Source organism: Pan troglodytes, chromosome 2, assembly GCF_028858775.2.
Source record: "Pan troglodytes isolate AG18354 chromosome 2, NHGRI_mPanTro3-v2.0_pri, whole genome shotgun sequence".
NCBI classification, from domain to species: domain Eukaryota; kingdom Metazoa; phylum Chordata; class Mammalia; order Primates; family Hominidae; genus Pan; species Pan troglodytes.
In genome coordinates, this window is record NC_086015.1 from 194,497,080 (window position 1) to 194,513,117 (window position 16,038).

At 43.7% G+C, this 16,038-nt stretch overlaps 1 protein-coding gene across 2 annotated transcripts in view; it reads right to left on the bottom strand.

Moving 5' to 3' along the window:
- The window catches only part of UTS2B (urotensin 2B), a 50,529-nt gene extending 35,150 nt beyond the window's left edge, over window positions 1–15,379 (bottom strand). For both annotated transcript variants that reach the window (XM_024355866.2, XM_054682400.2), the window contains exons 1-2: window positions 14,506–15,379; window positions 2,956–3,012 (exon numbers count right to left, since the gene is read on the bottom strand). The gene's annotated coding sequence lies outside the window, so the exon portion shown is untranslated. The remainder of the gene's footprint in view (window positions 1–2,955; window positions 3,013–14,505) is intronic.
- Between the last annotated feature and the right edge of the window lie 659 nt (window positions 15,380–16,038).

The following is a 16,038-nucleotide window of genomic DNA, read 5'->3' on the forward strand; positions in this document are numbered from 1 at the left end:
GGAGCGCAGTGGTGTGATCTCGGCTTGCTGCAAGCTCCGCCGCCCGGGTTCACACCATTCTCCTGCCTCAACTTCCCGAGTAGCTGGGACCACAGGCGCCCGCCACCATGCCCGGCTAATTTTTTTTTTGTATTTTTAGTAGAGACGGGGTTTCACCGAGTTAGCCAGGATGGTCTCGATCTCCTGACCTTGTGATCCGCCCGCCTCGGCCTCCCAAAGTGCTGGGATTACAGGCGTGAGCCACCACGCCCGGCCAATTTTTGGTAATATTAATACATCTATGGAACCCCTATTCAAAGAGCAGTGCTCTAGAAAGATGTCATTATCAAAATGAGATTTCTTCCTCTGACAGAATCTGTTAGATGGAGTCAATATTTATGGAGTTTTTATCCTGCTTGTGTCAGAGGCATTTGACACAGAGTGACATCATCTTGAATAGGGGCTGGGTAAAATTAGGTTGAGGTCTGCTGGGCTGCAATCCCAGGGGGTTAGGCATTCTTAGTCACAGGATGAGATAGAAGGTCAGCACAAGATGCAGGTCATGCAGACACTGACCTGATAAAATAGGATGCAACTGAAAAGCAGGCCAAAACCCACCAAATTCAAGATGGCGATGAAAGTCACCTCCGGCCATCCTCACTGCCCATTGTAAGCTAATTGTAATGTATTAGCACACTAAAAGACACTCCCGCCAGCATCATGACAGTTTACAAATGCCATGGCAACATCTGAAAGTTACCCTGTGTAGTCTTAAAGGAGGAGAAACCCTCAGTTCCTCTAATTTCCCACCCCTTTCCAAGGAAACTCATGAAAAATCCACCCCTTGTTTAGCATATGATTAAGAAATAACCATAAACACAGCCAACCAGCAGCCCTCAGGGCTGCTCAGCCTATGGAGTAGCCATACTTGTATTCCTTTATTTTCTTAACAAATTTGCTTTCACTTAATTCTGTTGGCTCACTCTTGAATTCCTTCCTGGGCAAAGCCATGGACCCATGTGGCCTCCCAGGCTGAAACTCAATTCTACGTTTCAACCTGTGACACCTGTATAATTTATAACTCCTGCCTGTATATGATTGTTTAGCTGAGCTGTTCGTTAAGTCCATTAACTACTATAACAACATAAACTCAGATTTATTGGCACTACTGGTTGCTTTGCTAAGACATGGAGATTGAGAATAAAGGATTCTCTGGAAGGCAAAGGTTGTAGAAACTGTTGGGACTCAGAAAAATTATGCCCCAGAATATGGCACTTTTGTTATGCTGAGTGCTTTGAACTAAAGGAGAAACAAGGCCTCTCTGACCTTCTCTGTTCCCCTAGTCCCTTGCTCCTCTTTCCCTCCCAAAGCAGGCATGAAGGGGCTCTCTCTAAAGTTCCCTTAACTCACTAAAGAAAGTTCCTCTGAAAGGAATGCAATTGTCATGAGGCCCCTCCTTACAATAATATCATCAAATAGCGAAGATTAACTAACAGGAAAGGAGAAAAAAGATTGACACTACCTATTCTTCTGTGGACTGCTACCTGAGAAACTTCATCTGCACAAAAACAGCATTTGTTCCTCATGTGTTTCTTCCCTTCAGCACCCCATAACCTGTGGCCGCCTGACTCTAGATGCCCCAGTCCCCTATATCTTTTTGTAGCTGAGGATACTGTATAAACTTCAACCCAACTCTTCCGGGAGTCTCGTACTTTGTAGGACCCCCGTGCATATCCACATAATAAACTTGTGGTATCTTTTCTCTTGTTAATATATCTGTTGTCAATTTATTCCAGAGACTCAAATTGTCAAACTTTCAGAGGGTGGAAGGAAAGTTCCCCTCACCCCTATAAAACTATCAATTTTATTGTCTTCTGAGGTTCAGCTCCAATCATAGCTTTAGCATGAGATATCTCTAACAGACATCCCACATGTCCTTTGAACACACATTTGCTCTGAAAAGGAAGAATTCAAGATAAAAATTTGGGCAGTAGTGTCTGGAAACACATTTCTTTAAAAAAAAAAAAAACTCACTGTTAATTCACAAATGCCTATTTATCCCTAACCATGTGACTATCATGTTACGAGGTTTAAAATCATTCAAGAAGTTGTGTTCCTTATTGAAAAGAGCCTATCACTAGGACTCAGAATGCCTAAATCTAATCTATGATGCACTACTCACAAATATTATGACATTGGATGAGTTCTGATGTTTTTATCTTGTTTCTCTCCCAGTGTTTTTCCTAGTATTTCAGATTGACAGTACACTGAACAGTTGTCTACGGAGTATCACATATGGTTTTGACCAATGCTCATGCCATTTAAGATTAGAATCTGGCCACGCAGATGTGGTCAGACATAGAACAGGATGAGGCACACACTTAGTTAGGTCCAGCTTGGTCCCAGACTCTTCAATGGGGAAGGATATATTGCAGAAGAAAGAATTGCCTGGTGGCTTTTTTTTTTTTTTCTGAGATGGAGTCTTGCTCTGTTGTGCCAGCTGGAGTGCAGTGGCGCAATCTCGGCTCACTGCAACCTCCGCCTCCTGGGCTCAAGAGATTCTCCTACCATAGCTGGGATTACAGGCATGAGCCACCATACCCGGCTCATTTTTGTACTTTTAGTAGAGACGGGGTTTCACCATGTTGCCCAGGCTGGTCAAGAACTCCTGACCTCAAGTGATCCACCTGCCTCAGCCTCCCAAAGTGTTGGGATTACAGGCGTGAGGCACTGCGCCCTGCCTGGCTGGTGGCTTTTAAAGGAAACCTGAAGCAAACTTCATCTAGTGAAAGATGGGAATTTGAGAAATAAATATGCTGGTTTCCTTGATCTTCACTGGGGCAACTCTGAAATATGTTGCTCACTATCATCCCAGTTCGCTAGAGAGGTTATGTTCCAGTTGCCCACGTTGGTAACTAGCTAGTTAACATATTCTGTTGGCATTTTTCCTTTCCCAGGTACATTTCTCCTACTCACCATTCTCTCCTGGTATTTCCTCCCAAATAAACTCCTTTGACTTGGATCCTTCTGCTTCTGCAGAAAGCAAATTTATACAATGTGAATATAATGCTCTCGTATCTTCTTTAACCTCAAATTCTATTGTACAGAAACTCACCAAACACTAGCTATTTTTATATTGATTGTCATTTTTTCTTTTTAAACTTTTAAGTTCAGTGGTACATGTGCAGGATGTGCAGGTTTGTTACACAGGTAAAAGTGTGTCATGGGGTTTGTTATACACATTATTTCATCACCTAGGTATTAAGCATATATCCATTAGTTATTTTTCCTGATCCTTTCCCTCCTCCCACCCTCCACCCTCCAATAGGCCCCAGCGTGTGTTGTTCCTTTCTATGTGTCCATGTGTTCTCATTATTTAGCTCCCTCTTACAAGTGAGAACATACCATATTTGGTTTTCCTATGTCAGCTTTAGTTTGCTAAGGATAATGATCTCCAGCTCCATCCATGTCCCTGCAAAGGACATGATCTTGTTCTTTTTCATGGCTGCAGAGTATACCATGGTATATATGTACATTTTATCCAGTCTATTATTGATGGGCATTTAGGTTGATTCCATGTCTTTGCTACTGTGAATACTGCTGCAATAAACATATGCATGCATGTGTCTATATAACAGAATGATTTATGTGTCTTTGGGTATATACCTAGTAATGGGATTGCTGGGTCAAATGGTATTGTGTCTTTAGGTCTGTGAGGAATCGCCACACTGTCTTCCACAATGGTTGAACTAATGTACACTCCCACCAACAGTGTATAAGTGTTCCTTTTTCTCCAGAACATCACCAGCATCTATTATTTTTGGACATTTTAATAATAGCCATTCTGACTGGCATGAGATGGTATCTCATTGTAGTTTTGATTTTCATTTCTCTAATGATCAGTGATGTTGAGCTTCTTTGCATATAATTCTTGGCCACATGCATGTCTTCTTTGAGAAGTGTCTATTCAGGTCCTTTGCTCATTTTTTTAATGGGGTTGTTTTCTTGTAAATTTGTTTAAATTCCTTATAGATGCTGGATATTAGACCTTTGTCAAATGCATAGTTTGCAAAAATTTTTCTCCCATTATGTAGGTTGTTTATTTACTCTGTTGATAGTTTCTTTTGCTGTGCTGTGCAGAAGCTTCTTAGTTTAATTAGATCCCATTTGTCAATTTTTTCTTTTGTTGCAGTTGCTTTTGGTGTCTTTGTCATCAAATCTTTGCCCATGCCTATGTCCTGAATGGTATTGCCTAGGTTGTCTTTCAGGGTTTTTATAGTTTTGAGTTTTCCATTTATATCTTTAATCCATCTTGAGTTAATTTTTGTGTACGCAGTAAGGAAGGGCCCAGTTTCAATTTTCTGCATACGGCTAGTCAGTTATTCCAGCACCATTTATTAAATAAGGACTTTTTTCCCTGTTGCTTTTTTTGGGGGGTCAGGTTTGTCAAAGATCAGATAGTTGTAGGTGTGCAGTCTAATTTCTATGTTCTCTATTCTGTTCCATTGGTCTATGTGTCTGTTCTTGTACCACTACCATGCTGTTTTGATTACTGTTGCCCTGTGGTACAGTTTGAAGTCGCTGAGTGTGATGCCTCCAGCTTTGTTCTTTTTGCTTAGGATTGCTGTAGCTATTCGGGCTCTTTTCTGCTTCCACGTGAATTTTAAAATAGTTTTCTCTAGTGCTGTGAAGAATGTCAATGGTAGTTTAATGGAAATAGTATTGAATGTATACATTGGTTTTTCTTTTCCCTCACCATTTAAGATAAAGGAAGACTACATTGCTTCAAAGACATAAAAAGCACAAGTTAACTTCAGAGATATATTTAACTGGCTCACTGATTTCATCATTTATAATTAGGTATAATGAGGATTGAACCCTACCACATTTTATAATTTTCAAATAATCCATCATCTATTTTATAGTTTATATTTATCATTTTAATCCCTCCTTCCCAAAATTACATACAATAGCAACCAGATTTCATTTTACTTTCAAAAATTGCCTAATACAGCACAGAGACATTTATAATGGTTCAGAAGACCTGCCTTGGAGTTCTTAAGCTGCTCTAACACTAAGTAGTTTACTATATTAAGGAGAGGAATGGTAACTAGGGGAAATTTTGTTTTGTTTTGTTTTGTTTGAGACGGAGTCTCTTGTCACCCAGGCTGGAGTGCAATGGCAAGATCTTGACTCACTACAAACTCCGCCTCCCGGGCTCAAGCAATTCTCCTGCCTCAGCCTCCTGAATAGCTGGGGTTTCAGGCGCACACCACCATATCAGCTAATTTTTGTATTTTAGTAGAGACAGGGTTTCACCGTGTTGGCCAAGCGGGTCTTGAACTCCTGACCTCAAGTGATCCGCCTGCCTCAGCCTCCCAAAGTGCTGGGATTATAGGCGTGATCCACTGCACCCAGCCAGGAGGGGAAATTTTAATGTTTGGGCTTGCTACAGATTTTCTCATTAACTAACCCCTTCCAAAACCTTGGTTCACCTCTGGCAGCTCATGAAAGGTGGGTTACTTACAGGAATGAGAGTACAGCCCATGTAATTAAACAAAAGAAAGGTTCATAGGCAATATGTGAAGAGAAAGAAACAGCAATATTCACTCCCCAGTTTATTAATGAATGCCTAGACAGGCTCTGAGTTACTTTATGTATGCAGAGCTCTGTTCCTAGCACTCTGTGTGAATATAGAATCATACATCCTTGGAAACTGAATGTACCTTGAATCCTTAGCTTGACATTAAAGATTCTCCATGACCCAGACTCAATCCGTCTATACATCTCCTCACCAACTGAATTTCCCTATGACCATCCTATTCTAGTACAAGGCATCTTAGCTTGAGACTTTTAGAAAAAAAAAAACCTAAGGCAAAATTATATGCTATTGCTTTATTGAAAGGCACAAAGAAGCATAAGAGGAAAATGAAAAGTGGAGCATGGACAAAGGAAAAGCAAATACAACATCATGTGTTTCTGTGTTGGCTGCAGTCTCATGTATAAACAGTCGATTGCCGAGTCCTGCAGGATAAATTTGGACTGGCTATAAGAGATCAGTTCATGATGGGTAGGACGTTCAAAGGATTCTCTCTGGCTTCCATCTCATGTTTTGTAACTGACTAGTCTACCTCATGGAGTGTTAACTTTCCTGCACTTTCAGCCTGTGTTATTCTCCTCCCTGCTCTAGGCATCCAGCAGGGAATCTGGAATCTCCTCAAGTTTGTTCTATCTACCAATACACCATTGCAGTGGTCTCTCTTCTTTGTCAGTCAGCACCTTATGTAGGTGCTTTTTCTTTTTTCTTTTCTTTTCTTTTTCTTCTCTTTTTTTTTGAGTCAGAGTCTCGCTCCGTTGCCCAGGCTGGAGTGTAGTGGCACAATCTCGGCTCACCACAACCTCTGCCTCCCGGGTTAAAGCAATTCTCCTGCCTCAGTCTCCCAAGTAGCTGGGACTTTAGGCACACTCCACCATGTCCGGCTAACTTTTGTATTTTTAGTAAGGGCGGGGTTTCACTAAGGTGGCCAGGCTGGTCTCGAACTCCTGACCTCGTGATCCGCCCACCTTGGCCTCCCAAAGTGCTGGGATTACAGGCGTCAGCCACCACGATGTAGGGACTTTTTCCTTTCTGTTAGTGGAAAAAGCAGAAATAGTTGGGCCTTTATCACAATGAGAATGGCGAGAGCTATCGCTAGAACTTCAGTGGCTTGGAATCCAGGCACCTGGTAGGGCTAGGAATAAAGGAAGAGCTAAGCCACATGAATACGTCCTAAGTGGCAGGGTGGCTTTCACTGCACTTTGGATCTACTACAGAACCTTCTCTTGTACGGGAGCCACATTCAAAACAAGCAGCTTTTAAGTCACTCAGTTAGTCAAAGTAGTATTACCAGTTGCTGTATTACCTCAAAAATTCAAAGGGGTTCACATGCACTATATCTCTTTTTGTTGTTTAGAGGTTTCAAGACGGAGCATCACATTTATTATTTTAAGGCAAAGTTTCTCAATCTTGCAATTATTGAGATTTGGGGTTGGGTAATTCTTTATTGCGAGGGGGTTGTCTTGTGCATTGTCTGATGTTTTGTTGTTCCCCTGGCCTCTATCCATTTGATGTCATCCCCCTTCTGTGATTTCTGACAGCCAAAAATGTCTCCAGACATTTCCAAATTTCTCTTTAGGACAAAATCATCCTTGGCTGAGAACCATTGCTTTAGATGGAATGACTCAATATGCCCAAGGCCATTATCCCTGAAGTTTTATGGGGTTTATTTCCACTTTCTGCTCTATATGTATCTTACTAGGATATTGAGGATACTTGCTACCTCTTAGTTATGAGACAAATCAGAATGATCTTATCTGTAGAGTGGACCAGTATGATATTCAACAGAATGTAAAAACGATAAATGGTCAAGATAATTGAGGACTGTATTACAAAAGAGACTAGGACCATTAACATAGTCATGTAAAAGCAAACTATATTTGATCCTCTATCCTAAAGGGATCACTATTTTAATAATAGCATACCAAATGCCAGTAGGTGGGTTAATGTGCTTCAGTAACAGTAACACATTTGCTAATGAAAGTCAATTCTGAATGGGTGTCCAGTGTTTCTGCATCTCTCTTGTGGGCACAGGGACTGGCTTTCTTGTTTTGTTTGTTTTTTTTTAAAACAGAGTCTCGCTCTCGCCCAGGCTGGAGTGCAGTGGTGCCATCTCGGCTCACTGCAAGCTCCGCCTCCCTGATTCACGCCATTCTCCTGCCTCAGCCTCCCAAGTAGCTGGGACTACAGGCGCCTACCACCACGCCTGGCTAAGTTTTTGGTTTTTTTGTTTTTTTTTTTTTCAGTAGAGATGAGGTTTCACCGTGTTAGCCAGGATGGTCTCGATCTCCTGACCTCGTGATCTGCCCGCCTCAGCCTCCCAAAGTGCTGGGATTACAGGCGTGAGCCACCTCGCCTGGCCTCTTTGTTTTAGGCTATGTTTTCAATTTAATATTTTCAAGTTTCTGTTTGTATTGCAAACAGCCTTGGAAGACTGATATGGTTTGGATCTGTCTCCCCACCAAATCTCATGTCTAATTGTAATCCCCATTGTTGGAGGTGGGGTCTGGTGGGAGGTAATTGGATCATGGAGGCAGAGTTCTCATGAATGGATTAGCACCATTCCCTCGATGCTGTTTTGGTAATAGCGCGTGAGTCAGTTATTGTGAGATCTGGTAATACAAAAGCATGTAGCGCCTCCTCTTGCTCTCTCTTCCTCCTGCTCTAGCTGTATGAAATGCCTCGCTTCCTTTTGCCTTCCGCCATGATTATAAGTTCCCTGAGGCCTCTCCACAAGCTGATGCCACCATGCTTCCTGTTCATCCTGCAGAACCGTGAGCCAATTAAACCTCTTTTCTCCATTAAATTATCCAGTCTCGAGAATTTTTTTTTTCTTTCTTTTTTCCTTTCTTTCTTTCTTTTTTTTCTTTCTTTGTGGCAGGGTCTCACTCTGTCACCCAGGCTGGAGCGCAGTGGCACGATCTCCACTCACTGCAACCTCTGCTTCCCAGGTTTAAGTGATTCTCCTGCCTCAGCCATCCCAGTAGCTGGGACTACAGGTGCGCACCACCATGCCTGGCTATTTTTTTTTGTATTTTTGGTAGAGATGGTGTTTCACCATGTTGACCAGACTGGTCTTGAACTCCTGAACTCATGTGATCCCCCCGCCTCAGCCTCCCAAGGTGCTGGGATTACAGGCGTAAGCCACCGCACCCAGCCAGGTATTTTTTTTTTTTTTATAGCAATGTGAGAATGACCTAACACGAAGAGAGAGATAACATCCCCTTTCAAAACAAATAGTAGGTTTCTTTACAGGCCAGAATAAGAAAGATAATATTTCCCATCAAGGCAAAGGTCAAGCACACTTAATGCCCATTATAAAAGATTAATGATCCCTAAGCTTGAGATCCCTATCCTGTAACAAATCCTATTTAGTGTGCAGAAATCATTTGTCCCTTATACCAACTTTGGGCCATGTGAATTGACATTTGGGAAAATGCTGCCAATGTTGATGCTCTGGCCATTGCTATTTCTGTGAGTAATGAACTGTCATTTGTCTCTAACCCAAGAGTCTCATGTTTTCTGCTAACGTCCATGAAATTGTGGCAAGCTAACTTATTTGCTTGCAAGTGGAATAAAATCTCAGACCCTTCATAGTTCTTGGCATCTGATGTAGTAGCAATGATCAGAGTTATAATTTGGTTAAAGTTATAGTAGCTTACTGCTATCTACTATGATCCAACTCTTTTTTACAGAGATTGAACAGATGAATTGATCAAAAAAGTGCTGCTAACTTCCCTACATCTCTTAAATATTTGACAAGGGGGTTACTTCTCTTCAATTCCTTCGAAATATATTATTTATTTGTTATCTTTAGGGTCAAGACGTACAGTTTCAGAAGCTGCAATTGGCACTTTAAGTTGGCTTTTATTTCAAAGGTCAAAGAAGCAATTTAAAGGTTCTGCCAATATCTAAGTATGTCCATCAAGATTATACATATCTTGGCTAAGGAAATTAACTATAAAGTAGTCAATAGACACAGTGAACCCACTGAGCAACAGACTGGGATCAAAACTCCATTTAACACCTGTCCTCTATAAATGCCCTTCCTCACCAGGTGGCTAAGATGACATTTCAGGTCCCCTGATAGCAGTCAGTTCAGTCCTCACACCTAACAGTCTTTTAATATCACCTAGGAAATGTTGCCTTGTCAAATGGTTACAGGTTTCTGTGGGAAAATTTGAAGAAAAATTATTCGATATACTTGCATGTATCTAGTTCCCCTTTCAATCAATAGGACCTAGGGCTGTGAACAGACTTAGATATGAAAACTGAAAGGGCTGTGATTTTCCAAAGTGGCATTCAGAGCAGATTGATATCTCTTTCTCTCTCTCTCCACCTGTCTGTCATCCCTGGGAAATCCATGATCTATTGGGCATCACCATTGCTCTCTGATAGCCAAGGTTCTATGATTGACACTCCTGTATTTCTGCACGCTAACTTTGCACTTGTACCATTCCCATGGTACTATTCCAACGGCCTGTTCCATTCCAGAGGCCCACTTTCCTCATACTTTTTAGATAGCCTAGTTCCATAGCAGCATCTTCCACTGATGAAGCAGCTACCACTGAGCTTCTCAATGATTTCAGTGCCTTCGTCACCTGTGCATTCATTAGTGCCTTAATGAGACAGTATCCTTTAGGCGTTAGGTGATATTTCTCAGCTGCGGCATAGTAAATCCATTCAAACATTTCCACTTCCCAAAGCCCTCTGAGAAATTCCACAGTTATGTGGCACGAAAATTTTGACATCTTGGCCAAGTGCAGTGGCTCACGCCTGTAATCCCAGCACTTTGGGAGGCCAAGGCAGGTGGATCACCTGAGGTCAGGAGTTTGAGACCAGCCTGTCCAGCATAATGAAACCCATCTCTACTGAAAATACAAAAAAAAGAAAAAAAAATTAGCCAGGTGTGGTGGCGTGCACCTGTAATCTCAACTACTTGGGAGGCTTAGGCAACAGAATCACTTGAACCTGAGAGGTGGAGGTTGCAGCGAGCCGAGGTTGCGCCACTGCACTCCAGCGTGGGTGACAGAGCAAGATTCTGTCTCAAAAAAAAAAAAAAAAAAAGGCATCTCCACTTCATTTAGTGTAACCCTTCACCAACGCCAGGCTTCAAGAAATCATCACAGCAAATTATTGGGCCGTGCTTCCCTACTCAGGTTGTATTAAAACTTGATTCAGAGTATCAGCCCTGGAGGCGATGTGGAATGAGAGTCAAGGATCCTGAGGACACCAAAAGTCATATTGCAAGTCATCTGCCTTGAGTGAGGTTATTACATGGTCTTTATGTTGGGCTGTTTTCTTCTGGCAAGTGGACAGGACTGATTCTGCTGGCCGTGACAGCTCAAGGAATTTAGAAGTTCAGAATCCCCCAAAATCTTTATTCCTGGCCTCAGGGACCCATCAGTTTACTTTTTTTTTTGCAGTTATTGCAACTTTGTAATTATAAATGCCCCTATACAAATCAATTGCAACAGCCACTTGACTTTCTAATGCCCTTCCTTCTACCCACACCTCATTCTTCTTAACCACAGGTGAAGTTTTTAATAATCGTGATTCATTACAGGCCAGTAATTTTGCCATTTCACTTGACAACAGAAACGAAGTGAGTCCTGTGACTTCCAGAATATGGCTGATCTAACCCCAAAACGTCATCTTGAGGATTGGCTTTTGAGGCCCCCTCCTCTCCTTGTATCAATTATATTTGCCTGGGGCTATAGATAATAGGTGGCAAAACCTACAAAGTGCTAACACTTTACTGGGAGTTGTGAGGGCAGCTGGAGTAAAGAGAAAAGGATAATGAGGCACAGAAATGAAAATGAATACAAGGTGATATTTTCTTTGCAGGCCACATTTTTATGGGCAGTTCAAGGTCACAGGATAAGTGTACATTTAACATTAATAACTGTCAAACAGGTGTTTTTTTTTTGAGACGGAGTCTCACTCTGTCAGGCTGGAGCGCAGTGGCGTGATCTCGGCCTCCCAGGTTCAAGCAATTCTCCTGCCTCAGCCTCCCGAGTAGCTGGGATTACAGGCACCTGCCACCAAGCCTGGCTAATTTTTGTTTTTTCAGTAGAGATGAGGTTTCACCATATTGGCCAGTCTGGTCTCCAACTCCTGACTACAAGTGATCCACCCACCTCGGCCTCCCAAAGTGCTGGGATTACAGATGTGAGCCACAGCACCCAGCTTAAACAGTTTTTTAAAATGGTTGTAACATTTAACTCACAGTAATGTGTGAACTCTGGTTCCTTCCCTTTAAAGTTCAGCTCCATTTTGAGACTAACAAAGCACATTCCTTGCTGGTCAGGACCCACATTCATAGGATGCTTATAGTAAAGGAAACAGCCTAATGATACCCGCAAGAACACACTCCTACAGTAACAAAGTCCAGGTGTCCCAGTACCCGTAACGATATATGTTTGTGAGATAATAACAGTTATGCTTTGATGTACTCACACACCAGACTGTCAAAGCTAGTTCTCTTTAAGTCAATAGAGTAATAAACTTGTCATACTGTCTGCTCACCTGCACATAGACGCAGCTTAGTTTAGTTTTTACAAAGACAAGACCCCTATATATGAAAAACTAAGACAATACATTCCTCCACTTTTTTTTTTTTTTTTTTTTTGAGATGAGGTCTCACTCTGTCGCCCAGGCTAGAGTGCAGTGGCACCATCTCGGCTTACTGCAACCTCTGCCTCTCAGGTTCAAGTGATTCTCCTTCCCCCACCTCCTGAGTAGCTGAGCTTACTGGCGCCCGCCACCATGCCCAGCTAGTTTTTGTATTTTTAGTAGAGACAGGGTTTCACCATGCTGGCGAGGCTGGTCTTAGACTCCTGACTTCAGGTGATCCACCCACCTCGACCTCCCAAAGTGCTGGGATTACAGGCATGAGCCACCGCACCAGGCCCCTCCACTTGTTTTCTGAGGAAACCCTTCTCTGTAATGGAGTAGCTTTTAATAAACTTGCTTTTTCCACTGCACTTCGTGACTCATCTTGAATTCCCTCCTGCACGAGTTTCAAGAACTCTCTCTGGGGTCTGGTTCAAGACCCCTATTTCCAGTGACAATTCATTCCCTACTCTGTAGATGCTACTCTCTGTTAAGCCTCATGGAGTTTCACATTACATATATGCAGTACAGGCTTTGACCAAGGACTTGGGAGCCCCTGTGTGCAGCTCTGTCCTCTTCAGTATACTCCATAAGTTCCAGTTGGGTCAGCAGTCGTGCATTCTATTCTTTGCCTTCCCAGAGAGACCCTTCTTGGACTCTACTTTCCTCATAAAAGTTGGGAAATAGGCCCCAAGTACAAAGTTGGCAACAGTATGGGAGGCTAAATTTCATGTGTTACTCTTCTCTCATGGGTCATTGTGATATTGTGAAACATATATTTGGTCTTTGACCCTGTTTCCTGGCATACAACCAAAATCTTTAGACTGTTTTGTATGCTAACGATTGACTAATGGCAAGCAGCCCCTATGTAGCTTTGAGGAGTGTTTAAGCGCAAGTGCAAGGGTGGGGCTGGTAATCAGAAAAAAACAAGTCATGGTTACAGGGTTGATATTTTCAGGCCCACTCCACAACCTCCAGAGATGGGGAAGGGACTGAAGGTTAAGCTGTTCACCAATGGCCAATGATTTAATCAATCATGCCTACATAATGAGGCTTCCATTGAAACCCAAAGGAGTGGGTTCAGAGAGCTTCTGGATAGCTGACACGTGGAGGTTTCTGGAGGATGGGGCTCCCATGGAGGGCATGGAAATTTTGTTCCCCTTCTCACTTGCCTTGCCCTACGCATCTCATCTCTTCACCTACATCCTTTGTAATATCCTTTACGATAAACTAGTAAGTGTAAGTTAGTGTTTCCCTGAGTTCTGCGTGCCACCCTAGAAAATTTTTTTTTCTTTTTTTTTTTTTTTGAGATGGAGTTTCACTGTTTCGTCCAGGCTGGAGTGCAATGGCACAATCTTGGCTCACTGCAACCTCTGCCCCACTGGGTTCAAGTGATTCTCCTGCCTCAGCCTCCCGAGTAGCTAGGATTATAGGCGCCTGCCACCATGCCCAGCCAATTTTTGTATTTTTAGTAGAGATGGGGTTTCACCATTTTGGCCAGGCTGGTCTCGAACTCCTGACCTCAGGTGATCTGCTCGCCTCAGCTTCCCAAAGTGCTGGGATTACAGGCATGAGCCACCACACCCGGCCTACTCTACAAAATTAATCAAACCCAAGGAGGGGGTTCTGTGACCCCTGATTTACACCTGGTCGCTCAGAAGCACAGGTAGAACAACTTGGGACCTGTGGTTGGCATAGGAAGTGAAGGGCAGTCTTGGAGACTGAGCCCTAAGCTGCTGGATCTGATACCACCTCCAGGTAGATAGTGTCGGAATTGGATTGGAGTTCACCCAGCTGGTGTCTGCTACAGAACTAATTGTTGCATGATGTATAAAGAAATCCCTTCACACATTTGGTGATGGAAGTCTTCTGTGTTGATGATTGTTATTGTGGTGTGAGGGTGGAGGAAAAACAGTTTGTGTTTTTTCCACTGCCAGAGTCATGCTACCTATTGCCTAGTGCTTCAGAACATTCGTCTCATATGTTTTCTCTAGCTTTTTCGTCATTTTTGGAGAAGAAATTGTTTAGAACCATTTATTCCTTCTTGGGCAAAAGTTCAAGTCTAAATATGTTTTTAAATTTTATTAGTTATGCAGTATTTCCTATGAAAAATTAAATAATCACCAATGCACCACACTCAGATTCAAGGTAAACATGCTGCCATATTTGTCTTTACATATATAATTGAAACATATTCTTTTGGTTATCTATTGCTGCATAATACAGCATGCTACAGCTTCTTAGCTTTATACAATAGCATGTGTTTATTTATTCAAATTTCTGCAAATTGGGTAAGGTCAGAGAGCTCTTCTTACCTGTGTCACAGGTGGCTTCTCTTGACATAGCTCAAGTGGGTTTTGAAGATCAGTTTCCAAAGTGGTTGGCAATCAGCTAGATGTCAGCTGTCAGCTGGGAGCTCCATTATGTTGGCTGGGGTGTTTGTTTTCTTCCACATAGCCTTTCCATATAGCCAGTTTCCAACAGCATATTAGTGTGTCCGGAATTGGTGGGTTCTTGGTCTCACAGACTTAAAGAATGAAGCCGCAGATCCTCGCAGTGAGTGTTACAGTTCTTAAAGATGGTGTGTCCGGAATTTGTTCATTTCTCTCGGTAGGTTCGTGGTCTCTCTGGTTTCAAGAGTGAAGCTGCAGACCTTCGCGGTGAGTGCTACAGCTCTTATGGGCAGTGCAGACCCAAAGGGTGAGCAGCAGCAAGATTTACTGCAAAGAGCGAAAAAATAGATCTTCCACAGTGTGAAAGTCACCCCAGCGGATTGCTGCTGCTAGCTCAGCAGCCTGCTTTTATTCCCTTATCTGACCCCACCTACATCCTGCTGATCGGTACATTTTACAGAGAGCTGATTGGTCCGTTTTACAAAGAGCGGATTGGTCCATTTTGACAGGGTACTGATTCGTGTGTTTACAATCCCTGAGCTAGACACAGAGTGCTGGTTGGTGCATTTACAATCCTCTAGCTAGACATAAAAGTTCTCCAAGTCCCCACTTGATTAGCTAGACACAGAGCACTGATTGGTGCTTTTACAAACCTTGAGCTAGACATAGGGTGATGATTGGTGCATTTACAAACCTTGAGCTAGACACAGGGTGCTGATTGGTGCATCCACAAACCCCCAGCTAGACACAGAGTGCTGATTGGCGCATATACAATCCTCCAGCTAGACATGAAAGTTCTCCAAGTCCCCACCCGACTCAGGAGCCCAGCTGGCTTAGCCTAGCGGATCCCCCGCCGGGGCTGCCGTCGGAGCCTCCGCGTTTAGTCCCGCACTGCCTGCCTGCACTCCTCAGCCCTTGGGCAGTCAATGGGACATGGCGCCTTGGAGCAGGGGGTGGTGCCCATCAGGGAGGCTCGGGCCGTGCAGAGCCCATGGGGGTGGGGGCTCGGGCATGGCGGGCTGCAGGACCCCAGCCCTGCCCCGTGGGGAGGCGGCTGAGGCCTGGAAAGAGTTCCAGTGCGGCGCTCAGTGCTGGGGGGACCTGGTGCACTCTCCTCAGCTGCTGGCCCGGGTGCTAAGCCCCTCAGGGCCTGGGGCCGGGGGCACCGGCCAGCTTCTCTGAGTGTGTGGGGGCCCCCCAAGCCTGTGCCCACCTGGAACTCGTGCTAGCCGGCAAGCAGCACGCGCAGCCCTGGTTCCCGTCTGCACCTCTCCCTCCACACCTCCCTGCAAGCAGAGGGAGCTGGCTCCGGCCTTGGCCAGCCCACAGAGGGGCTCCCAAAGTGCAGCTGCGGGCCGAAGGGCTCCTCAAGTGTGGCCAGAGTGGATGCCAAGGCCGAGAGCGAGCGACGGCTGCTAGCACGTTGTCACCTCTCATTAGGATAGTCTTTTGTTG